Source organism: Diabrotica virgifera, chromosome 1, assembly GCF_917563875.1.
Source record: "Diabrotica virgifera virgifera chromosome 1, PGI_DIABVI_V3a".
In the NCBI taxonomy this organism is placed as follows: domain Eukaryota; kingdom Metazoa; phylum Arthropoda; class Insecta; order Coleoptera; family Chrysomelidae; genus Diabrotica; species Diabrotica virgifera.
In genome coordinates, this window is record NC_065443.1 from 66,521,885 (window position 1) to 66,547,388 (window position 25,504).

General features: G+C 36.1%; 1 protein-coding gene across 4 annotated transcripts in view; it reads right to left on the reverse strand.

The window, feature by feature from the left end:
* LOC126888583 (ubiquitin-like-conjugating enzyme ATG10) overlaps window positions 1-25,504 on the reverse strand; it is a 265,785-nt gene that overhangs the window by 83,728 nt on the left and 156,553 nt on the right. The window contains exons 1-2 of one of the 4 annotated variants that reach the window (XM_050656953.1): window positions 8,427-8,544; window positions 5,498-5,610 (exon numbers count right to left, since the gene is read on the reverse strand). The exons of 2 other annotated variants lie outside the window; for them this stretch is intronic. The gene's annotated coding sequence lies outside the window, so the exon portion shown is untranslated. Of the gene's footprint in view, window positions 1-5,497; window positions 5,611-8,426; window positions 8,566-25,504 lie in introns of those variants that run through there. One more of the 4 variants, XM_050656945.1, reaches the window with a different exon arrangement.

The following is a 25,504-nucleotide window of genomic DNA, read 5'->3' on the forward strand; positions in this document are numbered from 1 at the left end:
TCAGTTTAATTTATGAGTTAAATTAGTCTCTTACTGAATATAATGAAACATAAACAACACATCAAACTTATTCCGAAACTATTTCTTGTGTCTTGTTATATTTCATTGTTTTTGTGGTGTAATAAACCACAACACAATGCCACAATCTATCAAATTCAATACATATCTCAAAATTGGAAATGATTCAATGATTGCTTTACTAAATTATTTCTTCCTTCAGATAATGTTCAGCCCCCAGGAAGTTAAAGGTAATTTTTATATCTAAATAACAAGCTGCAATTTCCAAGTAACAACAATCTTACTCTCTACAAAAATTTGGAAATATGTACCAAATTACCTATATTGTCGAAATAATAAAGACGCTAACAAAATTTCTAACTTCTAAAAAAGGCTTTGAATAGAAAGTTAATCTTAGTCAGAAAGTTAATCCTTTGCCTGTTGCTGTTATTCTCTTTCTCTTTGTTGACATACAAATTTGTTGCATTTATTGCAATTTTTGTTGACAATGATTTCGAAATAAGAAAGGGACAACACAAGGCTTCCTTCTCTAACCTTAATGTATGCAACCCATCATTACATTACGAATCCGAAAATTGTTCGCGGAGCGGAAAATCCTGAACATGTCCAGGATAAGTTTACGTTGACGCCTGCGCCTTGGAAACTAATCCTGAACTTACTCTGGGTATGCTCGGGTTGCACTGCGCGAACACTACTATTAAATGGCGGCACCTACATTGAATCCGTAACCGCCCGATATCGGGCGATTGATAGGAGGACGGAGGAGAAGCTACAGCAGAAGGTGTTTTCGCACATCCTGAACGTGTTCAGAGGAAGAACGCTTGCGCATTAGAATTTTGGCTGTTCGCGGTGTTGAAAAATCCTCATCTGAATAAAAAGTTCTCTGTTCGCGGAGCGCAACAACTTGTCCTGAACGTATTCGGAATGCGTTCAACAAGTTCTGGGATTAAAGAGAGGATTTATTGTCCGCACATGTGCAGAAGTTGATTTGACGAATTTATTTATTTTGTTTAGAGATTCGAGATACTATTTCTAACCTAACAGATTTTAAATTGTTGTGTTATCATAAAAATTTTGTAAAAGGAAAGGTTTTTTAAATTGTATTATGTATTTCAGTTTCTTATTCTTAAAACCTTTTTAGATGATGAACCTCATTTCAAGTGATGAAGATTTGGAAGAGATTGTAGGACTTTTAAATGTTCCAAAAAATGCAATTTTTTTTTAAATATGTAAAATTATTTTCCTGTCTCGAAGGTGTCGATTATCGATGTTATGTCGTAGATAAAGATAAATAATTAGGCAATTGGCATAGGCAACCCAAAAAACATCCGGAAATTGTTCGTGCAGAAACAAATTCAGAATATATTCGGAGACACGCTTGCGCATATATTTGTATCCGGGTTAAGTTAAGAGTACATTCAGGATGTGCACCGCGAAAAGACCTAGAGAAACAGGTTCGACGTCGGTCGATATCGGATCGGGGAAAAATGGATCCAATGTAGGCACCGCTATGGATACTATGGGTTTATTTTTTAATCGGATCGGAGAAATACGGATCCAATGTAGGTGTCGCCTTAGGCTAAATTTGCTATTTTGGAGAAAATGATAGATACGATTCCAACAAATACATACGTCGGTTAGATTTTATTAAAGCTATATCGTATCATTCCTATAATAGCTAATAAATTATTGTACAGTGATGAGCACACTAATAACCGGCAAAATAGCTCAAAAGATGGAAAACATAATACATTGCGAAACAAAAAGAGATGAAACTAGTGGAGGTTGAAATTATCGTTATAAACGTATTAATTAACATTACATTACATTAGTGTTGCCCAAATGCAAGACCAAGACGAGACTTAGAGAGTCTTGGTCTTGGTCTTGCGACAGTATACCTGGTCTTGGTCTTGGTCTTGGTATTGCGCTCCAGGTCTTGGTCTTGGTCTTGCAGCAAGAGTCTTGCAAGTCTCGCAGTTGCCCATTAGCCTATTACATATCTTAGAACAACGTAACACAGTAGGTCAATTTTAAGCTTCAATATCACAGCCATGGTAAAGACCAACCAAATAAATAAATATCTAAACAACTGACACCGGGTGGGGTTTGAACCTACGATCTAAGCGATCCGTGTCTATATTCCAGCTAACCAAAGTTTATACTTACGTATTTTTTCGAGTATTTGCCATTGACAATGTGTGATTTGAAAAGAATTCAATTCAGTGACAGATGTGCACAATGTGAAGGGTCAGAGGGAAAAAGGATGAATGTCAATTTTTGTCATTTTGAGGTTGTTGTGCAATCTGTTAGCTTAGAAAGAATACTATCAACCTGTGAATGGACAAGGGGAAATAAATATGATAATCGTCTTAAAATCACGTCGCAAGATTGGACAAGGGGTAAAAACAATGAATATGTAACTTTGTTTTTCATTTTACCGAAAATGCTTGCAGATAGACATTCATCGTTCTTTCCCCTGGCCCTTCATATGTTAACGCCAGTTCTCATTTTGGTACCGAATACCAAACCGAGAATTATACACTTCTCCAAGAAATTAAGGCACCTCCTTAAAAATAGGTCATTTTTGATGTCTCGAATTTCCTAAACCTGTTTTCTGATTTAAGTGATTTTTTATTATTATATAGCCTTATTCGTTAACAATATCGCTGTAATAATATTGTTGCTAGAAGTTAAATTGTCGTTGTATAGGTACCCGATAACTTATCGGTACTAATGAGTGTTCCAATCAAACTGTGTTTTTTTCTCAAAGTTAGCATCGTCCTGTGGAATTTTCTAGCATTTATAAAATACTGAAATTAAAACCCAACTACAGTCTGATATTTTTTTTCATTTTGTTTTTTCATTCGCTAATGTTGGATAACAGTAAAGTTGAGTATTTTAACAACTAGCCATGTTTTCCATCAATACAGGGTGTTTTTAAATAAGGATGGCAAATTTTAAGGGGTAATTCTAAACAAACGGGTCATGTTACCCGTATGCGCGCCAATGGTGAATATTAAATTCTTAATTGTATGTCAAAAATGCGTAATAACTACCTCATAAAACCCACCAAATTTCATTTGCATATTTCGACCGGTTTTAGAGCAATAAATAAATCGTCAGTTTGTAAGAAAAATTTTAACACCCCCTATTTCGGAAACGATGCATTTGCGAACATACAGTTATAATGCAAACTGTCAAATTATTTTTTGTGCAGAATTACCCCTTAAAGTTTGCCATATTTATTTAAAAACACCCTGTATTGATGAATAACATGGCTAGTTAAAAAAGTACATACCTAACTTTTTATTATCCAACATAAGCGAATAAATCAAAAAACAAAATGTTAATAAAACCTGAGGCTATAGTTGGGTTTTAATTTCAATATTTTATAAATGCTAGAATATTCCACAGAGTGATGCGTCTTTGAGAAAAAAGAATACTTTGATTGGTACACCCGGTGTACAATGACAAATTTACATGTCTAGAAACAATATTATTACAGCGATATTTATACAGAATAAGGCTATATTATTATCAAACATTAAAATCAAATAAATAAAAAATCAAATTAGCAACCACTTAAATCGAACAAGTTTAGGAAATTCGAGAGACCAAAAATGACCCGTTTCTTGAAATAGTGTGTATGTCAACCAAAGAGTAACAAAAGAACAACAGTTGATTGATAAAACAAATGACCAGTTTAATTTAACTATCTACAGAAAAAACAGCTATAAAGGTCCTTTTGTTTTCCATGTATTTCACTGTAAATATGTCTTTGTTGAATGCCTCGTAGACTAAATATTTGAGTATTTGGTTACACCATATATTTAGCCGGCACGGCATTATCTGTTCTAGTCTGTCTCCTTATCGTAATCACACTCAGCAGAAAAAATATACATAATAGTCTTATTATTCTATACATCGATATAATTTGTCGTGTAGTCGTGTTTAAATTCCTAGAAAACTAATTAAGGAAAAAAATGATCTACATACTTATTAGGTGGTATATTTTTTATCAGCATATGACATATTTTTAAAAATTTCGATACATTATATGTCTGGATCACGCGTATGAAAAAAAATTGATTAATAGCAAGCTGAAAATTTGTTAATAGCTTAATGGTGTCTAGTCGGATAAACTTTGATATATGGGAACACTGGAACAGGGGCAGTTGTAATTGTGGAACAGGTTAAAAATTTGGAACGGTCAGACCACGAAAACGGCACATTTATTTTGTCCGACAGAATAGACTTAAACTCTCCGAACAGAGATTAAACTCTCATGCAAAAATCAGACTGCTATTTACCACCTGTCATAATTCCTGTCATTTGACATATTCTACATGTTCCACTCATTAAAACGCCCATTTGGTGATAAATAGCCGTCTGATTTTTGCATGAGAGTTTAATCTCTGTTCGGAGAGTTTAAGTCTGTTCTGTTGGACAAAATACATGTGCCGTTTTCGTGGTCTGACCGTTCCAAATTTTTAACCTGTTCCACAATTAAAACTTCCCCTGTTCCAGTGTTCCCATATATCAAAGTTTGTCCGACTAGACACCCTTAAGCTAGTAACAAATTTTCAACTTGCTATTAATCAACTTTTTTTCATACGCGGGATCCAGACCTATTAATTTATGAATGGAGGGCGGCTATTCTCAATACCTGGACAATTAATTTCAGAGCGAAGAATGTATGTTTGTTTATGGTATTGTTCGTAAGGCGCATAAGTCCAATTTTACAAATTTTTTTGCTTCTCATAGAGTACCTACCTAAGAAATACCCGAACTAAACATAAAACGACCCTCAGTTCTAATTGCAAGACGCAAGAGTCTTGCAGGCTTAGTCTTGTTCTTGCTCAAATCTTGCACGGTAAGTCTTGGTCTTGGTCTTGCTCAAATTAGGCGGTCTTGGTCTTGGTCTTGGTCTTGCTAAAACGCAAGAACAAGACCAAGACTGCAAGACCAAGACTGAGTTTGGGCAACACTACATTACATAGTTTCCCACCTTTAGACGTCTGTCACAAAAGTGTCACAGGAGTATTTTATAAAATTCTACTGTCACAGGAACAGTTGTCAATACTCCTCTGATACGTCTAAAGGTGGGAAACTATGTAATTTAATGTTATTTTAGACGTTTATAACTATAATTTCCACCTCCACTAGTTTCATCTCTTTTTGTTTAGCAATGTATTGTTTTCCATCTTTGGAGCTATTTTGCCGGTTATTAGCGCGCTCATCACTGTATAACTATATTAATTATTGTAAAATTACTATTAGTAATGTTATATTCAGATGTATATTATATTTACAAATATATTCAGTGTATATTATGTTTATAAAATAAACAAATACATTAATTAATTATGGTGTTTTATTTATGCCGCAACTATATTTATTTGGTGTCGAATATTCCTGTAAGATAAAAACCGGCCTTTGGGGCTGGTGTCGAAAATTACCATTCAATTTTGGACACTACCTGCTTGATGTCGAAATTTCCTACGCCCGAAAAACGTCCTCCTTGTTTACAATCTACCTTTCTAAAACCGGGATCCCACGGAATGTGGAGCAGCGCTCTTTGTCAGTTCACGTCTGCGAAGAGAAATAGATAATATGTAGTTAAAAAAAGAGAGTTGGCGCGCCACTTGATTGTGAAATTAATAAATATTTACTTTTCGACAAATTCACTTCAGCTACTACAAAAGGTGGTCGGACCGTTCCGATGGAGCGTGTCCCCTCGTATATCTAGGTTTTAGTTCAGATATTCAGATTAGTCTGTTGTACGCCAAAAGTGCTCGCGGTAGAAATTTTAGTAAGTTGGTTTATTCATACAATGTTAAAAATTCCAACATAACGTCGTTGGACCAAACCATAGTAAAATTACCACGTCACTGACGGTATGGTTTGTTCAACAGTAATTGGTTTGAGTTCAATTAGTGCGGTCGTAAATATTATTAAATTTATCTGACCTGGCCCATTGTTAAGACCCACCCGAAGCGATAAGCCACCGAGGTAGATAGAGTTGGTCTTTTGCAATTAACACTGACTAGACGGTACTCCCATAATAAAGCCTAAAATAAATTTTACCTGAAACCGGGCCTTTTATACTATTATCGGTTAATCCGGGCTGTTTATAGTGGTAACTAATTGAACTTAACCATTTACTGTTTAACATACATACCAGTCCCTAACCGCGTCGAAAGGGTTGGAGAGTTATGTATCTGCTGTGCATCAGCCTCCGACTTTCCTTTGAATCGTGTTGAATTACCGACAGATGACGGAACTGCATGCGCCGACCGGCCGACCATAAATCTACAGTTCTGCCCTATTCGTGAACTCAATCGACTATAGGTGGCAGTGCAGTTGCATGAAAATGGCCGGTGTAATTGGGATAACGTATTTTGTTATAATTAATATTTTTATTGGTGTAATTAATTAATATAAATAAATCATTCATTAAATGAACACACCCGACAAGCATTCAATCGACGTTGATACATAGGTTAACGGATGATTTGTTTATATTTTCATCCCAATTCCTCTAGTTCCAAATAAGCGGCAGCACCCTCGCTTGAGTTCGCAAATTCCACAGAGTTAAACCACAAATATTGAGGGGAAGAATGGTATTCCACGTTGCTTTGGTTCCCGTCTTTAGAATTTGTCTTTTTCGCTGCTCCGCGGTCGTCAAAGCAAAGCGATATTTTCGCTAAAAGATAATGACAAGATAATCATGAATTTGCCTTCAAATTAAAATTCAATAAGATTTAGATACACTAAATTAGCAATCTTTCAGATTACCCAAGTCCTATGGAAGAGTGAAACGAACATTGTTAACACGTAAGCGCAGAAAATTTAACTACGAAAAAATAACAAAAGATATGCAATGAGTACAAGGCACAAGAATATAAAAAAGAATAAACATGATAATAGCTAAGAAAACAAATATACAAACAAATACATATTTGGGAAATGTACTGATGGAAAGGGTTGATAAATAAAATACCTGGGAACCTGGATTTCAGAATATAATGATCAAACAATAGAAATAAGGACCAGGATAGACATATCAAGAAATGCCTCTCTAAAAATGAAAACAATTCTCTGCAATAAAGACCTTAAATAGAACTGAAAGAGCTCAGAGATGCTACTTATTTTCGAAACTACAATATGGACTTGAAAGCTGGACACTGAAGCAAGAACACAAATAAGCTAGAGTAATTTGAAGTGTGGTGTTACAGAAGACTGCTTAGAATATCATGGACACAGAAGAAAACGAACACGGAAGTATTGCGAGAAATGGGCAAAGAATACGTAATAAACCACACAATAAAAAAGAAAGCTACCTACCATTTTTGGGACACGTAATAAGGGGACAGCGATATGAAGTGCTAAGTCTGAAAAGAGAGGGAAAAATAAGAGGAGGAAGGAGTACAGGAAGAAGGAAAATGTCATGGTTGAAAATTTTAAGGGATTGCTTTAAGTGCAGTTCCATAGAACTATTCAGAGGGAGGAGCGGTAAATAGAGTAAAGATAAAATAGAGTAAAGATAGAATAAAGATAATGATGAAAAGAATTAGATCAGAAACATCATCTTCTTCTTTTAGTGCGTCCCCCTATCCACGAAAATGAGCGATAAACACAGAAAAAACGTTTTGTTATTTTTTATAAATTATTGATTTCAACACAATTCGAACTATATAAACACAGAAAAAACGTTTTGTTATTTTTTATAAATTAATGATTTCAACACAATTCGAACTTCGCAGACGTTCGGATACAATTAGCGTCTCTTTGCAAAGACAATGACGTCGACTTTGCAAAGTAACAAGACACTTACTCAACACACACACACTACACATTACACCTGAGTTAGTGATAAGTTATACAATTACGTGGCTAAAGGTTCTAGTTCTAAACCAAGGCCAGAATCAGAGAAAAAAAAACAATTCGAACTATATAACCGTTCGTCTATAACAGTAACACCTCTACCGTATCAATAGTTTATTTGGGTATGTTACTGTTCCTATTCTTGCAAAAATTTGAAAAATTGATCAATTATTTTTAAAACTTGAAAGTAAACCGTGTTTTAGGTTGTTTTTAAATGATTTTAAGTGCCAATAATCCAGGTAAGCAATTTCGTTGAGTAGAATAGTCCTTTAAAACTGTTTTGAGGTTATGTCAAATAGTGCCGAAACTTCTGGTGTTTTCACGAAAATCAGAATTTAATCGTTGTGTTTGTTGTTTGTTATGTTCGTTTGTATTATTGATTATTATAATTATATTTATGACCAGCAAACAGGTAAAACATTGATCGACACGCTTAATTAACAAGTATGCAGATATTTAAGATCCTGTCTCAAGATTAGATACCTGCCTATGGTTTTTTGTTTGTAATGCTTTGTACTTACGTTTTCTCGTCTTATGACCTCAGATATTTATTTTTATTCAAGTTTATGTGTACCTAATTGGAGAATTTTGTTTGGAGGTCGTTTCCACGTGTTACTGACACTGACACTAGACAACTAACTCTGTGTACCAGGACCGGAGTGGCTCCATAAAGTTCCACAATTTAGCAAATTAATATAAATCTGATATTTTGGTATAACTATTATTGATGTGATAATAAGTCGTGGTAATTTAAGATCATAGTAATCAAAAATTATAAATTAAACTTTTGATATTGTCGATATAATGGCCTAATCGCGCAATCACTATCTGAAGAATTTGCACAAAATAATTAAATACAAGAAAACTCTTGTAGCAAAACATCTTGATTCACAAATAATAAACATTTGGAGCAAAATAAACGTAAAATGAAAGAGGACAATATCTAATAATTATTAACAAAATAAATGCACCCTAAATATTTCCAAAAAAAATTATATTTACTAACCTAATTATTTATAAAACGATACAGCCTAATTATTTTAAGTAATATGTGTTATTGGTAATTATTGGTGTAATGAAAATTACATTTTTAATTAACTAATGTTTTGAATAATGGGGTTGATATTTGCGCATAGGTACTCTGAGAAAAGATTACGGTGTTATTTGCATTAAGGGTAAAGAAACTAAATTTGCATAAAGTTTATTGTATATTCCTAAATTGTAGTAGTATAAATGTTTATTAGTACTTAGCAATAAACATTTCGCCTACAAAGGTGCCCTTCATTATTGTGTGCAAACCCTTCTGAGAAAAGATTATGGTGATTAGCTGCACATGTATGAGTAGATTATACTGAAAGGGATTTAGAAGAAAAACTGGAATACATAATAGAGACAAGGATTAAAAGGGAAATCCCTCTATTTGGCTATACATATACCATAGATAAAAACTTGGTGAAGTTCTATGATCGCTACCTGTGTTTATCGTGTGTAACACTACTATACCTAATATGACGTTTCTATCGTTGCATAATAATATATGTAGTCGATTTCATTCCTTGTTGTCCCACTCGGGCTTTGCCAGGTCCATCTCCTCTTTTCTGGTTTTTTAAAGAACGTATTGGAAGTAGTAGGAGAAGAAGACCTGGAGAGACGCATAGGAAAGATGTGACGGTGGACTGTAGAGGGAATTGATGTTGGTATGCCCCAAGATAGTACTTTATAGAGAAATGTAGTTGGGGATGCCAACTTCCAACCCCGCATCGAGTCAAAGGTATAAAGGCAAAGAGAATGATAATGATGTACACTTTCTAAGAGTTATAAAACGTAACATTTAGATATTTTTGTTAATTATATAAAAAAAATAGCATCCTATTCAATTCTTCTCTTAAATTGGTTTATTTTTCTATCCGGTTCTTTTAAAATTATTGATGAATGCTTGCGTTGCTGTGTATGTTTACCATTTTGTGCATACATATTTGCATATCTATCTGAGATCTATCAGATTCACTCTCTACTTTTATAACCTGAGATTATTATGTTCATGTATTTTAAAATACATGAAAGTAAACATACATAATTTTAAAGTTTTTGCATTCATAAGGTAGTTTATACATAAATACAATGTTTGTTTGTTTTTCTGAGATATGTTTCCAGACGTAACAAAACAAAATAATTTCAAAACGCCAAATAAGTTTCTTCTCTTCTTCTTCTTCTTAACTCAGGCGAGACTTCTTAGTCTCTGGCACTTGGTCATAAGACCTTTGTACCAAACCCTGTTCTCCTTAAACTTTAATAAGTCCTGTGGCCTCAACGAAGGCCAACAGTTTTCTTATTGGTAGTTTTAGGATCTCTTCTGGTTCAAACCTCATTTGACCAGTGAAGTCCTGCCTTACACCACCTAGCACACTGCAATGGCATAGTATGTGTATGGCAGTTTCTTCTTCCATTTCGCACTTTCTGCACCATGGTTCATTCACCTTACCTAGTTTGTATAGGTGATTTCTTAAACGGCAATGTCCAGTCACCATTTCAGTGACCGTTTTGATCTCTCGTTTATTGAGGTTCATCAAACTGTTCGAGAGTTTTTTATCAATATTCTTGATTCTTTTTTTAGTCTTGATTTGCCCTTGAGCGGTTCTCCATTTATTTTGAAAATTCTTTCATCATCATTCTCTTTGCCTTAGCCCGTATCCCTATGCGGGGTCGACTTCCCTAATTGCATTTCTCCACACAATTCTCCCCCCAGGTCTTCTTTTGTCTTCCTCTCCCACTCTTTCCAGGAATCTGCACTTCAGCTATTCTTCGTATTGGGTGATTAACGTCTCGACGTTGAACATGACCAAACCATCTTAACCTATGCTCTCTCATTTTAGCATCAATTGGTGCCACACCTAGACTTCCCCTAATATACTAATTTCTAATTTTATCCTTCTTTGTCGCTCCACTCATCCATGTAAGCATTCTCATTTCCGCCACATGCATTCGTTGTTCCTCTTTCTTTTTCACTGCCCAACATTCAGTTCCGTACAACATAGCCGGTCTTATGGCTGTTTTATAGAATTTTCCCTTCAGCTTCATTGGAATTTTTCTGTCACACAACACACCACTCGCTTCTTTCCACTTCATCCATCCAGCCCTAATTCTACTGCATGCATCTCCATCTATTTCTCCATTACTCTGTAATACCGATCCTAGGTACTTAAAACTATTGCTTTTCACAATCGTTTCACCATCCAAAGATACCATTTTATTTGTAGTAACTCCATCTTTAAATGAACATTCCAAATACTCTGTTTTTGTCCTACTAAGTTTTAAACCTTTTTCCTCCAGAGCTTGTCTCCACTGTTCCAGTTTGTGTTCGAAGTCTCTTTCACTATTTCCTACTAACACTACATCATCAGCATACATTAGACACCATGGAATGCTACCCTGTAGTTTCGCTGTTATCTGGTCCAAAACTAATGAGAATAAATAAGGACTAAGCACCGAGCCTTGGTGCAATCCTACTTTCACCTGAAATTTCAGTCTCTCCCACACCTGTCCTAACACTAGTCGTTACTCCCTCATACATATCTCTCACAAGGACTCCTTTCTTATTGAGTGCTCACCACAAAATCTCTCGAGGAACTCTATCATATGCTTTCTCAAGATCAATGAATACCATATGAGCGTTGGTTTTTTTATTCTTGTATTTTTCCATCAGTTGCCTTACAATGAAAATTGCATCTGTTGTTGATTTGCCCTGCATAAAGCCAAATTGATTATCGGATATTTCGGTTTCTTCACGTATCCGTTTATCAATTATTACTCTTTCCCATATTTTCATGGTGTGGCTAAGTAGTTTTATAGCCCTGTAGTTTGTACATTGTTGTATGTCTCCCTTGTTTTTTTGTAGACAGGTACTAATATACTGCTTCTCCATTCGTCGGGCATTTGTCCAACTTCCATAATTCTATTAAATAGACCTGCTAGCCAACTTATTCCTGTCTCTCCCAATGCTCTCCATACTTCGCCAGGAATATCATCTGATCCGACTCCTTTTCCTTTCTTTATTTTTTGAAGCGCTTGAGCCACTTCCTCGTTTGTTATTCTGGTAACCATTGCTGTTACTGTCTTCGTTAACTCCACAGGCTGTCTGTCAAATTCTTCATTTAATAAACTGTCAAAATACTTTCTCCATTTCTTTTTGACATCCTTTTCGTTTTATTTTGAAAATTCTTTATCAGCCATTTCTGAACCTCGTTTTTCATAGCATCTTTAGTGATGCCACAGAAAGGTTCTGGGCCTTCAAATGTTTCTCTCGAGCCTTGTTTCGCTAACATATCTGCTCGTTCGTTCCCATGCACCCCTTCATGACCCGGCACCCGTATTAAAGACACTTTATTGTCTTTTTCCAGGTTATTGAGGAGATCTTTGCAGTTTCTCACCAGTTTTGATTTGGTGAGAGGGTTATTTACAGCCAGAATAGCCGATTGGCTATCTGTGCAAATGTTGATTCTCTTAGCTTTAGGGTCTTCATCAATGATTTCATCAATGCAGGCCACCAAAGCAAAAACTTCAGTCTGGAACACCGTTGTATGTTGACCTAGGCTGTAAGATTTATTATAGTTACATGTTTGCCCAAAGACTCCTGATCCAGTACCATGGGCAGTTTTAGATCCATCAGTGAACCATATTAAGTCCCCATTAATATTTTTGACTTTTTGTTCTCTAGATGATATAATTGTGTTAATCTTCTCAGTGAAGATTAGTTCTGGTGTCATCATATCTGAGTTCATCATAAAGATGGATTCCTCAAGTATAGTCCCAGTAATGTTTGTGTAGCTATTCAATATATAGCCAAATAAGTCTATTTATATGGTTGTGGTTTATTCACTACAAAATAATTTTTTAAATAGATCTAAAATCTTCATATACATTTATTGTTGTAAACATATTGTCACAAAATTGAAAAAAAAATTCAAATTTTAAGAACGTCCCTGACAAATGCAAAGTAAACAAGTACATACACAGTAAATAAATACACCATCAACCATGCGGTTGGCATACTTCGTTGTTCCTAGAGCCACCATTAGTCATTTTCAGAAGGGTAAGATTTGATGTATTGTCCAAAAAACGTACCTGCCCAGGTAGTTCGTCACTTTTAAGTAGACCAGCAAGTTATTACCCATAAATATAAAAGTTGTATGGGTGTTAATCATTTGGATCTGAGGACAGCTGCGAATATTTGACAAAAGAGACTGGCTTTGGAGAATCGTTATGGGACAGAAATAATCTTTTTCATAGAAATTCGAGAAATAGGTAAATGTTTATAGAAAGAAAATGGTCGAACCGGTTCCCGATGCTGGAGATTATATCGGTTGATAAAGATAGTATTTTGCAACTTCCGTTTATATTTTGTAATGCTCTTGTCTACAAAATATTGGAATTATTGTTTCTCTAAGGACGTATTTCTCTGATATGCTATAGTCTAAGTCTAAAGTATGATCGTTTGACAAACTTTTTAAAACTTCGAGATCTCTACGAGATCTACTGACTTGGATGTTTCAGGACGTAGACTGACATGCGGTATGTCATACCTTTGCCTATTCTCCTTTGTTTTTAATATGAATTTGTCTATCACTATCACTGTATGTGTTTTTTACATCAACTACGGAATGATTCTTAACGACGTTCTACACCTTCGGCAAAGAATTAAGTATTTGCATGAAATTTTAGTATGTTATAGTTTACTTCAAAAAACTAAGACTTGATTTTTTAAAAATTGTTATACCGTGCCGTTTAATTACTATTAAGGGTCAAAGTTAAGTTTTAACATGGGCTCTTATGGGAATTCTTAAAAAGTTAATAACTTTTGACCCAAATTTACGATTTTTAATTATTTGTGCTTAAATTAAAGGTTTTTTTTGTAAGGAATAACATATTAAAAAATGAGGATTGTTTACCGTACCATTTATTTTTAATTTATTTATTACAATTAATTCCGTAATTTCCGTAATTTATTATAATTTATTTTTATAAAGTATTCAATACTGAAACATATGATTTGAGTATTCTGTTATAAATGCATTGTTACCAACTTTCGCTTGCATATAAGTTTCCCCCCTTTCCTCTGAGAGGAATACCCCGCAACGAAGGTGTAGAACGTCGTTAACACTGTTGCTGTAGAATAAAATCCGGCTCCAGATAAAACAAAATTTTGTACGCATATATGTTATTACAAAAATGGTGGAGGTTATTGCAAAATCCTTTATAACCTGAATTACAAAAAAATTGAGTATTGGTAACTCAAAAATAGTAAAATAGTGCTTTCCACTTGAAGGTAGAACAACTGGATGAACTTGCTGCCATATTAATAGCGAAAAAATACACTAGACTGCTTTTAACTATATAAACGTAAACACTGACATGCAGCAAAACGTCAACGTAGCTCAAAGACTAAAACCTTACTAAAATGCAACAGTTGTTAGCAGGTACAATAATTATTACACTTGAAGGTACAAGGTACACAGATGGTATTCTAGAAATTTTTTATAAAACACGTTTTACAACAAAATAGATTTTCGGCAAGGTATGACATACCACCTGTCAGTGGTTAAGGGTTAAGACTTTCACCATTAAACCTAGTTCATCCATGCCAGTGGCTATGGTACGGACCCGGGTTCTAGCTCCCGGCAGAGATACTAGAAATTTGTAAATTTTTAATTTAACTGAGTCGTCACCGAGCTTCGGAGGACACGTAGAATCGTAGGTCTCGACTACGTAAGTAGACGTTAACATTAAAACCTAGAAACTAGAGCCAAAAGGTCCTGAAGAAAGGAATAAACAATATTTCTCCATTCACTTCTGTTTTGTGCTTTTCTTTTCGTCTCACCTTCACGTGTTTAAGGTCTTCCTCCACTTCATTAATCCATCTCGGTCTGGATCTACCTCTTGTTTTGAAACCGATTAGTTTTCTGATCTGATCGTTTGCTACTTGAAGAACGTGATGATGGTAGATTCTTTATACAAAGCCATTTATTTCTTTAAGAAAGAAAATAATCGTTTCGTTTTGATTCAATTCGAGTCTCTTGCCATCCTCTGACACATGATGTTTCGGAATCTATTCCTTGTCAAAGAGGCTTTGCAAGAAGACTGAATTGGACCATAAGGAAACGAAGAAGATGGTGCAAATATTAAAATATTTGCACCGGAGTATGGTTAGACTGTCCTCTAACGGGGAACGATGAAATGAGTGAAAAATATTTTCAACCACGAATCAAGTAATCTGTTAACCGAGGTATACAGTACCAAGCGGCGCCGCTAGGAGAACACTCCAATAATGCGTCGCAGATTACTTATATGAAACGTGGTCATTTTGTACTCTAATACAGAGTATGGTATGACAAGAAAGAAAATAGTCGTTTTGTTTTGATTCAATTCGAGTCTCTTGCCATCCTCTGACACCTGATGTTTCGGAATATATTCCTTGTCAAAGAGGCTTTGCAAGAAGACTGAATTGGACCATAACAAAATGAAGAAGATGGTGCAAATATTAAAATATTTGCACCGGAGTATGGGTAGACTGTCCTCTAACGGGATCGATGAAATGAGTGAAAAATAATTATTTATTTACTTATTTGCACCATCTTCTTCGTTTCGTTATGGTCAAATTCAGTCTTCTTGCAAAGCCTCTTTGACAATGAATAGATTCCGAAACATTAGGTGTCAGAGGATGGCAAGAGACTCGAATTGAATCAAAACGAAACGATTATTTTCTTTCTTGTCATACCATATTCTGTATTAGAGTTCAAAATGACCACGTTTCATATAAGTAATCTGCGACGTATTATTGGAGTGTTCTCCTAGCGGCGCCGCTTGGTACTGTGTAACTCGGTTAACAGATTACGTTCCCCGTTAGTGGACAGTCTAACCACACTCCGGTGCAAATATTTTAATATATTAATATTTGCACCATCTTCTTCGTTTCGTTATGGTCCAATTCAGTCTTCTTGCAAAAGCCTCTTTGACAAGGAATAGATTCCGAAACATCAGGTGTCAGAGGATGACAAGAGACTCGAATTGAATAAAAACGAAACGATTTTTTTTTCTTGTCATACTATTGACATGTCATACTATTTTCTTGTCAACTCTTTATTAGAGTACAAAATGACCACGTTTCATATAAGTAATCTGCGACACATTATTGGAGTGTTCTCCTAGCGGCGCCGCTTGGTACTGTGTACCTCGGTTAACAGATTACTTGATTCGTGGTCGAAATTATTTTTGACTCATTTCGTTTATTGCTTTGTTGGTTTTTCTCTCCCATCCATCTTTTCAGAGTATCCTCTTCCGCAGGCATATGTTACTGTGGGTCTAATTACTATTTTATCTATTCGGAGTTTGCCATATCTAGAAACGCATTTTGAATTCATTTACTGTTTACTGCCTTATTTTTTATTTCCCATTGCTATTCTGGTATCGAGCTCAAATTTCTTTTTTCCATTTTCATCGATTACTACACCCAGGTATTCAAAATTACCCAACCTTTTAAAACTATAACTTTTACCACTTTTATACTTCACACTAAAGTCTTCTTTTTTTTCTTCTGTCTCTCCTATGATCATACATTTGGTTTGTCTTCATTTAGCTCCAATCCGAATTTCTATGTTTCATTAATAATTTTCTTTACTACTACACTTTTTAATTCTTTCGCGGTTCATGTACTGATTTACTGTTTTTTATTCTTTGTAGCGCTTCAGCAACTTCCGCGTTTGTCATTTGGATCACCATTGCTGTTATTAATACTATTAGTTTTTCTAATTAAGTCTTTTATTATTTTCGTCTGGGATAAATTAAATATGATTTTGTTTCTTTTGCTATACGTTTGGCTAATATTGTATATGGTACATTCCATGTCAAATCACTCGGGCAAAAAATTTTGGAGCTCTGATTTGTCTGAAAATTGGTATATAGCTTCTTCGGGACATAAAAATAAGATATTTAAGGTCAAAAAATCTTCTTCTTCTTTTTTTCTCAAAATGTTATTTTATGCGATTTTACAGTGCTTTGGTGTTTATTTAAACAAATTTGCATTTTCTGTCGTAAAGTATCAATGAAAAACATAATATTTTAATAGAAAGGACTCAAAAATGTCATTATATGGCATTATAACAAGTTATTTTGAATCAAAACAAGTTTTTGATCAAATTTTATAGTGTAAAAAAACGTTAAAATACCTCCATTCCCAAAATACATCATCATCGATTTTGTTTTGTCTATGTTTTGTCTATCTGTGGGCAAATTTTCAGCCAAATCGATTATGATGTGTTTTGGGAATGGAGAAAAATGTAAAAAACGGTATTTTAACGTTTTCTACACTATAAAATTTGATCAAAAGCTTGTTTTGAATCAAAGTAACTTCTTATAATGCCATATAATGACATTTTTGAGTCCCTTCTATTAAAATATTATGTTTTCCATTGATACTTTACGATAGAAAATGCAAATTTGTATAAATAAACACCAAATCACTGTAAAATTGCATAAAATAACATTTTGAGAATAAAAGAAGAAGAAGATTTTTTTACCTTAAATATCTTATTTTTACGTCCTGCAGAAGCTATATACCAATTTTCAGACAAATCGGAGGTCCAAAATTTTTTTTGCTCCAAAATTGAGTGATTTGAAATGGAATGACCCATATTTATTTTTGTTTGGTTACATTTTTCTTTATTTTTATTGCACATCGTTTGACTATAACCAGGTCAAAAAGTATGCATGCACGAGAATACCAATCCCAAACGAATTGCCAGAGGAGTACGGCAGGGCGATACTGTCACCTATGCTGTTAATCAACGTTCTGGAATACGTCTTTAAAATGCTTGATTAGAGGGAGAAAGGTCTAAATATAGATGGACAAAATCTAAAGTCACGTATTCATACAAGGGCGAACCCCGCTCCGTGTAGCAGCTCCACATAGTGGATACGTCGGTGAACCCCGCTCGGCGCTCACCCTCTTTGATCAACCGGTTTGCGGTTTATATGTGTGGGAGCTCATAGCGTATTCATTCGAGCTGTTACACGGAGCAGGGTTCGCCCTTGTATGGATACGTGACTTTACAAATTTGCAGACGATGTAGTTCTACTAGCAGACAATTTAAAGGATATTAGAATAATGTTGCAAGACCTTCAAGAAGTGCGGTCTCAGGTTGAGTTAAAAATTAACATATCTAATACAAAAGTACAACTATCTTGATCATGAAATAGGAATCATGAGAGACAATCAAACGTGCGAATTGAAACGAAGAATTATCCTCTCCTGGGTCGCATAATAAACTCAGAGACGTATTCAAAAGTGATCTTCCAATCTGCTTGAAACGGAAAGTCTTTAACCAAAGCGTTTTGCCGGTTATGACCTATGGTGACTGAAACTCTAACATTAACAACCGCATCTGCTGAGAAGCTAAATGCCTCATCTACACATCTGCAGACGCGTCTTCGGATGCATCTGCCGATGTATCATCACGAGGTGACCACACATCTGTAGGTACACATCTGTAAATCGTTCAGTCTGTGTTAATTCTCGGGTGACGCAATATCTACTTTGAATTCACTGCGAAAACTAATGCGTCGTAGAGGTCCGAGGTAAACAAGAGACGATCAAATTACCCCATATGCATACGCAGATGCCGTCCGCGGACACGTCTGCCTATTGCCTCCTCTACATATCAGCAGACGCGTCCGCGGATGACATCCCCGTATGCATCCGCAGATGTGTAGATGGGGTAATTTGGTCGTCTGTTGGTGGTCTGTTGTTTATTTTTAAGGCATGCGGTTGTTGTCGGTTTTCCAAGAACGGATCAAAAGGTTTCCGCGGACGCGTCTGCCGATGTGTGGAGGAGGCACTTTCTTTCTTATGCCTCCTCTACACATCGGCAGACGTGTCCGCGGACGGCATCTGCGTATGCATCCCCAGATGTGTAGATGGGGTAATTTGATCGTCTGTTGTCTGGCCTCGGACCTCTTTTTCGCAGTAAATTCAAAGTAGATATTGCGTCGCCCTAGAATTAACAAAGACTGAACGATTTACAGATGTGTACCTGCAGATGTGTGGTCAGCGTGTGATGATACATCGGCAGATGCATCCGCAGACTCGTCTGCCGATGTGTAGAGGAGGCTTTACATCGGCAGATGCATCCGCAGACGCGTCTGCTGATATGTAGAGGAGGCATATGTGTAGAGGAGGCATTTTTTTTTAAGAATTGCTCAACGTAATGCCTCCTCTACATATCAGCAGACGCGTCTGCGGATGCATCTGCCGATGTAAGAAAGAAGTGCCTCCTCTACACATCGGCAGACGAGTCCGCTGAAACCTTTTGATCCGTTCTTGGAAAACCGACAACAACCGCATGCCTTAAAAATAAACAACACACCACCAACAGACGACCAAATTACCCCATCTACACATCTGCGGATGCATACGGGGATGTCATCCGCGGACGCGTCTGCTGATATGTAGAGGAGGCATAAGATGGAAAGGTCGATGATTGGTGTGTCATTGCGGGACCATATAACGAACGAAGAACTACGATTGAGAACAGGAGTCACAGATGTTGTATATATGGAACTGGGCCGGTCATGTGGTCCGTCTGATGCCTCCTCTACATATCACCAGACGCGTCCGCGGATGACATCCCCGTATGCATCCGCAGATGTGTAGATGGGGTAATTTGGTCGTCTGTTGGTGGTCTGTTGTTTATTTTTAAGGCATGCGGTTGTTGTCGGTTTTCCAAGAAGGGATCAAAAGGTTTTCGCGGACGCGTCTGCCGATGTGTAGAGGAGGCACTTTCTTACATCGGCAGATGCATCCGCAGATGTATCCGCAGACCCGTCTGCTGATATGTAGAGGAGGCATGACAGATGGGAGATGGACAAAGAGATTGCTCGAGTGGAGACCAAGAGGCGATAAAAGAAGTAGAGGAACACCACCCACGCGATGTACGGACGATATAAAAATAATGACCACTAATTGGATTCTAAGCGCCTAGGACAGAAGACAGTTGACGAGGCCTATATCCAGCAGTGGATGCAAAGGGCTGATTGATGATGATGACGAGGTCAAATTGGTCAGGTTGCAATTGTGTATCTTTAGCTAATAGCTATACCTATTTGCCCAAATTATATTAGGACCCCCTATCAGAGCTGGGCAATACCCGGGTACAAGTACCCGAATTTTGTACTCTAAGTACGTTTTGGGTACTCAGTACCCAGTACCCGAGTACATTTTCAATAAAGTACTCGGTACTCGTACCCGTAGCGTATGGGTAAAATACCCGGTACCCGCGTTTATTATACGAGTACACTTTTCGAGTACTTTTTGTAAGTCCAAACTTGTCGCTGCATGTGGGACAGCAAATTAATAGTAACACGCAAAACGCCGTTTTCAGTATCAGTCCATTCGCAAAGTCAAGCAAACGCCTATTATTCTCTTATGCCATAATAATTAGCCCTCGAAGAAATGCTCTGCAGAACTGATGAAATTTTGAAAAATTAGTTATCTTAAAAAGCCAATAAAATTGGAACACTGGAGACAAGCTCTGGAGGAAAAAGGTTTAAAACTTAGTAGGACAAAAACAGAGTACATATTTGGAATGTTCATTTAAAGATAGAGTTACTACAAATAAAATGGTGTCTTTGGATGGTGAAATGATTGTGAAAATCAATAGTTTTAAGTACCTAGGATCGGTATTACAGAGTAATGGAGAAATAGATGGAGATGCATGCAGTAGAATCAGGGCTGGATGGATGAAGTGGAAAGAAGCGAGTGGTGTGTTGTGTGACAGAAAAATTCCAATGAAGCTGAAGGGAAATTCTATAAAACAGCCATATGACCGGTATTAACTCAATATAGTTTTTTTTTTCAATTAAAAAACGATACGAAAACGACTGGCGATAGAAAATTCAAATACCCGTCATCTTGACCGCTCCGGTGCTTCTAGGTATGCAAAAATGTTGGTGCTTCTAGTGTTAAGATAGGATATTATAACATCCCATTATGGTAGCTCCTACCTTCTGAGCCACCTTAGATAATTAAGGGTTGGTTACCCCCTACCATAAGGGTTGATGAAATAACTTAATGAATCGTCTTAAAATTTTTTGTGCAGCATACGAACTCTTTGACTCAATATTTTGTGAAACATAAAAGTCGTAAGGTTACTTTTGTTACATTTTGATTTGAAAAATAATTGTTTTTATAATACTTTTTTATATTGTATCGTATAAATAATGAAAACGTGGTATTATAAAAACAATTATTTTTCAAATCAAAATGTCAATTTTAAAACCAAAAAAGATTTCCGACGCCGGGAATCTTACCCAACTCGACTGGGTGAAAGCCAGGAGCCAGGACCACTAGGCCATTATGGATTTAAGACACGGAGATAAATATTTGACATATAAGTTGTAGGGTTTTTTCATCTACTTCCATATTCCATATTTTATCTTTTCTTGTCTAAAAGCCCCGGTTTTGGGCCAGCTGACACACATCATTTGTTATAGGTCTGGATCCCGCGTATGAAAAAAAAGTTGATTAATAGCAAGCTGAAAATTTGTTAATAGCTTAAGGGTGTCAAGTCAGATAAACTTTGATATATGGGAACACTGGAACAGGGGCAGTTTTAATTGTGGAACAGGTTAAAAATTTGGAACGGTCAGACCACGAAAACGGCACATTTATTTTGTCCGACAGAATAGACTTAAACTCTCCGAACAGAGATTAAACTCTCATGCAAAAATCAGACTGCTATTTATCACCTGTCATAATTCCTGTCATTTGACATATTCTTCATGTTCCACTCATTAAAACGCCCATTTGGTGATAAATAGCAGTCTGATTTTTGCATGAGAGTTTAATCTCTGTTCGGAGAGTTTAAGTCTATTCTGTCGGACAAAATACATGTGCCGTTTTCGTGGTCTGACCGTTCCAAATTTTTAACCTGTTCCACAATTAAAACTGCCCCTGTTCCAGCGTTCCCATATATCAAAGTTTGTCCGACTAGACACCCTTAAGCTATTAACAAATTTTCAGCTTGCTATTAATCAACTTTTTTTTTCATACGCGGGATCCAGACCTATTAATAAGCTTTGGAACACCTAACTAAATAAAAAAAAAACCATCCATCCATCCAATGGCACTACAGCCCAAATCGAGCCTTGGCCTCCTTCAATAAGCTTCCCCAATCATTTCGATTTACCGCTGTTCTTTTCCATGAACGCGTTCCCAGGAAGTTCCTGGCATCCTCATCGACTTCGTCTTCCCATCTCTTTTTAGGCCTTCCAACAGGTCTTCTTCCCTGCATTCTTGCATTCAGCAATTTTCTGGGGATTCTATTCTCATGCATGCGGACCACGTGCCCTGCCCACCGTAATCTTTGCAGTTTAGTGTGTTGTGTTCGCTATATTGCTCGTATATTTCTCTATTATACCTAATTCGCCAGTTGTTATTTTCACTTATTGGGCCCAGTATCCTACGTAATACTTTTCTTTCAAACACATCTAATGCATTGGCAGATTTCTGTGTCACCACCCATGTTTCGCAGCCATAACTCACTATGGGCCTGATTATTGTAAAATAAATAAATAAATATTGTAAATAAAAAAAACAGCCATGCTAAAATGCTCCGCATTATTGACATTGTCTCCCGGGTTATAAGATATTAACAAATTTTAAGCTTGCTATTAATAAACTTTTTTTGATACACGGGATCCAGGCCTATAATCTTTTTAAGAATTATTTTGCCCAATTGTGTATGTAATAAATTGACTTTCGCTATTTTGTATTTAATAAAGCGGTCAGAGCTAGTTAGAGAAGATACTATAGTACCTGAAGAAGAGGAAGAAACAGGAAATGAAGACGAATCCAACATAGACACAGAACTAGAAATCACAAAAGAAGAAATAAGGAATAACATACGTAAATTAAAAAACAGAAAAGCACCAGGACCCGATGGGATACCAAATGAACCCCTGAAATACGGAGGAGAAACTTTAATCGAAAACAGAGATCCTCTTTCAAGAAATAATATGTAGCCAGCGTGTACCAGACCAGTGGAGGACGAGTATAACAATACCTATACACAAGAGAGGAAACATCAAAGACACTAGCAGCTACCGTACCATCACCTTGCTGAGCACAACTCTTAAACTCTTAAAAATACTTGCCAATAAAATAAATGAAGAATACACAATTAGTGAGGAACAACAAGGTTTTCGGAAAAATAGGTCCACAATAGAGACCATATTCATAGCCAGACAAATTGCTGAGAAAGCACTGGAATAAGTATAATAAATCTGCATTTATGTGCTTTATAGATCTGACTAAGGCCTTCGATTGTGTAAGATTGGAAGATGTGCTAAGATTGCTAAAGGAGAAAAATCAGCCCAACAAGATGATAAGGATAGTTAAAGACAATAATACGAAGAACAAAACCAGAATAAAAGTCGAGAATGAACTAACATCGGAAGTAGAAATCAACTCGGGAATCAGACAAGGGGATAGCTTGAGGCCATTGCTTTTTAATTTAGTCATGGACAAAATCATAGAAAACATTAAAGGTACTGGAAAAGGATATCAGATGGCGGAAAAACAAATAAAAATCCTGTTATGCTGACGACGCAATCTTAATCTCCGATAACGAGGATAACCTACAGCACCCGTGTTGAGCTGCCCCCCCCCCACTTGCAAAAATCAAAAAACAAGTAGCCCTGATTTATGAGCTATTTAAGAGCTCTCATATTCCGCAAACTAAAAATTTTGAGCTCGTTCCACTGAGCAGGAACTTGATACTTTAGTGGGCCATACTGGACTGACTCAGCCCCCCCCACTACTTTAAAATAGGAATATTGAATCGGTTTTTGCGGCAGAATTATGAGCTATTTATGAGCTCTTGAAATTATATAGTTACGATTTTTGAGCTCATCCCCTTCACCCCCAAACAACCCTTTAATTGATTTAACTTAAGAAAAAATGCTGAGAAAACTTAAAATATATCGTATTGCGGATATAATTCCTATAGCTTATATACTCTAAGAATAAACTATTAAATCACGTGCATTTCGATTATTGAGCTACAACTCCTTCGCAAGAAAACCACCCTATCTTCCCGGCTTATGAGAAAGTTGTACTTAAAATGCATTAAACTAATTATTTGGCGACTATACAGTGATGAGCGCGCTGATAACCGGCAAAATAGCTCAAAAGATGGAAAATGTATTAAGTTGTAAGATAAAAAGAAATGAAACTACTGGAGGTGGGATTTTATCGGTATTAACTTATAATTTACATTACCATTATGGATAGTTTCCACCTTTATACCTTTAAACGTCAGCTAGTTTACCTCGGTCATAATTCTAATTCTACGTATGACGTTTCTTCAAACTCAGATTTATCAGGTTATGTACCTCTTCTTCTTTTTGGTTTATTGGCCTCTACCTGCATGGGTATTTTGGCCAGCTCATTCTCTCAGAATAAAGAAAAAATCCCTTAATAATCTACATCTACATTTATAGTTAATATCGGACAAATACAACAAAGTTAAAAACTTTTCTCGCTCAGGAATAACTACCGACTATTACATAATCTGCTTCTACTTCTTCTTCACCTTCTTTGATTAATTGGCAATTTTAGGTTGTTATGGCACAAATAAAACAGAGGTAAAAACTTTCATCTGACACAAATAGACGTCAAACCGAAATTTAATTTCAAACTAAAACTGTCGATTATTCCAAACTAAAATAATAAAACACACAAGAAGCATCAGGTCCTAAAACTAAACATTTCCAAATTCACAAATACATACCTATAACGAAACCATTTGACTGAGTGCCAATTAACTAAGTATAAAATAAATAATATTAAATTCCATAAACTGCCACATGAAAATGCTGCACTGATTCTTAGAAGCATTTCCCGAACTTCTAATCTGATTCTCCTCCATACAACTACTGAAGTGGGCTCTAGTGAACGTTAAATTAAACTATAACACTTCGAGTTCGAGAAGTGGTTTTCTACGGTAAACAGAAACTTTTTGCTGAAAAAACAATTCGTGGAAATCATGGTTTTAACGGTAGAAGAAAAAGTGCAAATTGTTGTCTGGCATGCTAATGGATTACCAGAGAACATGATCAGACAACAATTTAGAGATATGTACCCAAATAGGCCAACACCAACACGATCGACAATTCAGTCTATTGTACGTAATTTTTTAAATTATGGATCCGTGTTTACTCCAAGAGGAATTCGTAGACGACGAGAGGTAAACCCAGATTTAGAACTAAGGGACACTTTGATTTGTGCAAGTATTGAACAAAATCCTACTCAATCAACATCTTTTCTCGGAGAACAGTTTGGACTTTCAAGATTTACAGTAGGTAAAATTTTGAAAAAGCATGGATACCGTCCCTACAAGTTACATAAATCCAACGAACAATTCCCTGGAGATCAATATCGACGTTTAGAATTCTGTCAAAATGCAATGGAAATGTCACATCAAGATGAACATTTTTTACAGAATGTTTTGTTTACCGATGAATGTACGTTTTCACTGCATGGACGTCACAA